Raw genomic sequence first — 5,311 nt, 5'->3', positions numbered from 1 at the left:
CACAAGATCTGACACCTTCACACCAGTGCACATAAAATAAAGTTAAACAAATCATTAAAAGTTTTTTTTAAAAAAAAAAAGCAGACCCAGAGAGGCGAAGTAATCATTTTATGCAAGTGTAGAACAGTTACCCCACAGCTATGCTCAGACGGTATAAGTCATTTTCCTTTCAATTCCAAAACTTTCAGTTCAATACATGACCCTTGATCTGGTCAGCTAGAAACTAAGAATAAGGCCTGCTCGTCAGTAACAAAGATTTATAATTCTTCACAGGAAATCCTCGTTCACAAGTTATATTAGGGAAAATAATTTAATGAGGCAAAATCCAGTGTTGACGGGAGTGGGGTGGAACAGACCATAGGGAATCACAGATGACACAACTTGTGTGCCCCTCCTGAGAACCGGTGTGTCAGTCAAAGTTATACAAATAGGAGGAGGGGCTGGAGAGAAGGCTCGGTGGGTGCAGGGTTTGCCATGCAGATAGATCCACAGGAGTCACAGTAATGCGATGTGGGTGGCAAGACCGCCTGTGATCCCAGGGCAGCAGGAGCGGGAGAGGGAATCCTGCAGCAAGATGGTTAGCCAGATTAGCAGGAAGCGCAAGCTTGGGATTCAGTGAGAGACCCTGCCTCAAAATACAAGGTGAAGAGCAGCAGGGGAGATGTGGCCTCAACCTTGGGCTTTCAGCATGCACATACACACACATTTGCTTACACACATGTGCCTGCTGAGACTTTTTGGTTCGTTTCTATGAATCCTATTTTAACGAATAACTAACTTCCAGGACATCCAAATACAGATATCTAAAAGCAATGGTGGGCGAGGTAAATGGGTAAAACACCCGTAAAACACCCATTGTCACCCAAGCCTGATGACTCAAGTTTAACCCCTGAAACCCATAGTGGGGGAAGACAACCAACTCCTGAACGTTCTCACCTCTAAATGCTCAGCGTTGTGTGTGCGCATGCACACGCGCGCGCGCGCGCACACACACATATACACAAAGTAAGTAAGCAGATCTATAAATCAAAGACTGGAGAGTTCCTACGGTCAGAGGCAATGCTGCTGCTGCCATGTCCACCCTCATGTCCTGGTTCATGAAAACATATCAGCGGGGCAGTGGTGGTGCCTTTAATCCCAGCACTTGGGAGGCAGAGGCAGGTGGATTTATATGAGTTCAAGGCCAGCCTGATCTACAGAGCTAGTTCCAGGAGAGGTTCCAAAGCTACGCAGAGAAACCATGTCTCGAAAAAGAAAAACAAAACAAAACAAAAAAAAGAATTAAAAAATAAGAAAAAAATACTCATACACTGGCCCTGAAACCTCTGAATGGCAGTTCCCAAAATCCCGTTGGCTCCTTGTCACTGAATTCAGTGGCTGCTTATTCCCACAGCCCATCTGATCGTGGAGAGGTGGTTAACACACACATCAATACCTCATCTTGGGCCCTTTTTCTCCCACTGTCCATTTGGTGGCTTTTAGGGACCTCACGCAGGTAACATCCTCTTTTCCCTCAGTACTAAGAAAGGTTTTTTTTTTTTTTCCCAATATTCTTTTTCAAACTAGTTTCTTTCTCTACGGTCAAACCAAGGATTTCCCATCCTGACATCTGGATGATTTTGGACAGGGATCTCCTCAGGACTCCAGGCAGAGACACCAGCCTGGAAGATGTCGCCATTAGAATTCTGTACAAGCCACCATCTACGGCAGAACCATTTTTCCACAGAAAGCTGTCCCCGCGCTGTCTCACCCTTGCTACTGAATCCACTTACCTCTCTATTCCTGCTGGGTAATGACCACAAGCGTCTCCATCTCTGTATCCTGAATACAGCTGCCAGTGTGCTCCCCGAGCACAGAGCCTGACGTGTCCTGTCATTCCCCTGGCTGACACCCCTCGGTGGGTCTCTCCCCCGCCTGCACTCATTCACCCAAGTGCACAAAATAAGCCCCCTTCTCTTGCTTTAGCACACGGAACCCAACAAGTATCAACAATCCTTAAGTGTCTATCGCTGAGTGAATCTGAGAACCACTTCCCCAGCTTCCCAACGAGAGGGCTGTTTTCTGGGAGCATAACAGCCACTTAACTTCCTATCTTTCATCTCACTGGTCTCTGTCCCCAGCTCCAGGGTGTGTGTGTGGTGAGAGCCTTGTGCGGAGGAAATGAGATGAACATAAAGATGACACCCACTGATGGCAACACATTTGTTTTCCTGTTTCCTTTCATGTCTAATATGTAAACCATACTGTCTCTGTCTATTTCAAAAACCAACTGGATTGTAAGGCATCTCGGCCCGCTCTTCTCGAAAATGCCATTAGGAACTCTGCTGCCTTGGGCCAGTCTAGCTCAAGTTCTTCTCTCTTAGGAACCCACTGGCTCCTCAAGATCACACCTGAACTCCACAAATTCAAGACTGGGTAAGGCAGAAAGGCTTGCTCTGCTCCAGCATTTTCAGCAGATGGGAGGACCACCCACACATGTGCACATTCCTTGGCTTTGGAAAGGCTGCACAGCTCTTGTCTGGTGCCAAGACATATTTCTGGACAAATATTAACCAGGACTCCCCTGTATCCACAGGCTGAACACACAAGATGCACTCGGACAGACCCCGAGTAAGATTCATAGAGGACAGGGTTGGTACTGCCTCTGTACATCTAATACTTGTCTCCCTGAGACATGAATAAAAGATGGGGAGGGGCTATCCTTGGAATTCTCCCCTCCCCTACTTTTGCAAAAACAAAAAAATGAAATGATCTTCTATGGTCATGATCCTCAACCATGCACATTGAGCTTACTCTGCTTTTAAGATGGAGAAAAATAATCCAGTCATGTAGTGTTCACTCTGACATCTGCTATTATTTTTTCCCTTGAAAGAAAAACAAAAACCTGATTAGTTCCAAAAATAAACCCCAAAGGAAAAAAAGCTCAGACAAGAAGGAAACCTCGTGGTTGAGAATTCATCACTGTGATTAACAGCGCACGAGCGTTACCTGCCGCATGCGCTCCTATCTTCAATGCAATTAGCACAATTTCCTCATGATTCCCCACTGTTCTGAGCATTTATGTCGAACCCTTGAAGCAACCACTCTAATAGCAATGAATGGCAGGAAACCTCTTCTGGTACATAAGCAGACTTGTTAAAAAAAAAAAAAAGTCTCAGGCAGGCAGCCCCTAGATGGTTCCTGGGCCCTGTTGCCTCAGAGATTTTGCAAGGTGGTATTTCTCTGCCTCTCTGAAGTCACAAGGAAGCCCATTGCCAGCAACCGCTGCGCAGGCTGAGGCAAGTGCAGCCTCTGACACCGTGGGCCTGGGCTCTGGTGGATCTTTCTGCCATGATGGTGGGACCTTGTGCAGGGTGTTCCGGTGGGGGTTTGCAGCGATGGTGCAGGGAGGATAGAGGTGCAGACAGAAGAGTGACGTGGCTCGTTCGTTAGAAGTGAAAGCTCTTTCAGCCACCAGAACAGACTGAATACCAGCAACACTGGGAAGGATAACGAGCAGGGCTCCTGTTCAAGTTCACACACAATCCGTGCCTATGAGTAGTCACTGTCATTAACTGGACTCTGACATTGACCATGCTCTCTCTTACCACAGAGAGAGGAGTAGTGAAAAGGAGATACCCATCAGCCAGAGGAACCACACAACTGGTCAGGGACACCCAGCAACAAGGCACTAACTACCATTGCCAGGAGACAACTTTTGGGGATGTTAACTCAGCTGCAGGGTACTCATCTTGCCTGTGCAAGGCCATGGGGGAGAGTCCGTTTTATCCACCAGTCCTTTGGTGCAAAATGAAGCATTGGCTCAGAAGATTGAGTCCATCAAGAAGGGACACAGAAGTAATTAAGTCAGCCCAACAGAGTAATGTGCATTTCATATCAAACGATGGCTGGGTCTCAAAGTCAAGATTTATTAATTCTTCAGATGTTCCAGCTGTACAAATTTTGTTTTGCAGATGTGCATACAACATGTTTACATCATAACAAAGGTAATGGTTAATAAAATATTATCTCCTTAAGGACTGAAGAGGCCAAAAGTTTCAACCATGAGTTATATAGGATGTACATTTATAGGAGCTATCAAAAGTCTGACATAAATACATATGTAACACAGCCCCCCAAAAAAAGCTGTGACCCAAAAGACCAGACACTTTACTACATCTGTAAGAAGATAGAAAACAAGGTGGCATCACACAGACTGAGCTGACTTAAGGACATTTTTTATTAGATGATAAAGGCTATGGCCATGAACCAACATTTCTCTAAGAATTAACCATACAGTGTAAAGAAAGACCTTAAATCCCAAACTATAATATTGTCCGTGTTATCTTCTAGACTGGTTGACACAGTACATCTGACCCCTGTGATCTCTGCAGTGACCATTACTGGTGGCTGTCAGCAGTGTGAGAATAGCAAGTGCATTTTGCATAACCACCGCCATTGAGAAGAGGATCAACGAAAAGAATGGTTAAAACCAATGCTTCCTCTCATTTTCTTAAGCACGTGTTTGTCTTTTAAGAATAAAAGCCCAAAGCACACCCATGCTGCCTCTTCTGTAACATCTTTACATGGTGAGATACTTTTAAACCCAGGCTTAGATTATCCACAGTAAGACAAGTGATTCTTGCATGCATGGATTCTGTCACGGCTGACTCATGAGGCACACAGAAATATGAGTCACAGGAAAGTCTATGTGACCATACGAGGCTCTATTTTAAGGCAAGTCAGTCTCTCTCTCTCTCTCTCTCCCCCACACACATATGCAGGACAATTCATCCACTAATGGACTTCATCATATAACCATGCCAACTAGAAAACCAGGAACAACGTACTCAACATAAATACAGTTATCAAACTGTAGAGACATTCATGGCTATAGCCCACAATAGCCAAGTGTTTTTTTTATATGCCCCCAAATACCCAAGTCTGAATTCTAGAAAAAATACTTTAAGTTCTCCGATATCTTTGCAATAAGGCTTTCCACGTAAGGCTACCTTTATGATAAGGTTACTTGGACAGAATTTTTGAAAATAACAAAAATGGGCACCAAAATTCAAGCTATTCTGAACTAAAGAGAGAGGTGTTGGTTTTATTCGGGATGGCAGGGTGATTTTGCTCATGGACCCAAAATTATACTTAAGCCAAAATCAAAATTAGGGTACATAGAATAAAATGCTTATTATTCTTTTTTTCTTTTTCTTTTTTTTTTGGCTTTTCGATACAGGGTTTCTCTGTAGCTTTGGTGCCAGTCCCGGAACTAGCTCTTGTAGACCAGGCTGGCCTCGAACTCACAGAGATCCGCCTGCCTCTGCCT

Source organism: Microtus ochrogaster, linkage group LG3 (assembly GCF_000317375.1).
Source record: "Microtus ochrogaster isolate Prairie Vole_2 linkage group LG3, MicOch1.0, whole genome shotgun sequence".
Lineage (NCBI taxonomy): Eukaryota > Metazoa > Chordata > Mammalia > Rodentia > Cricetidae > Microtus > Microtus ochrogaster.
This window is presented reverse-complemented; position numbering follows the sequence as displayed.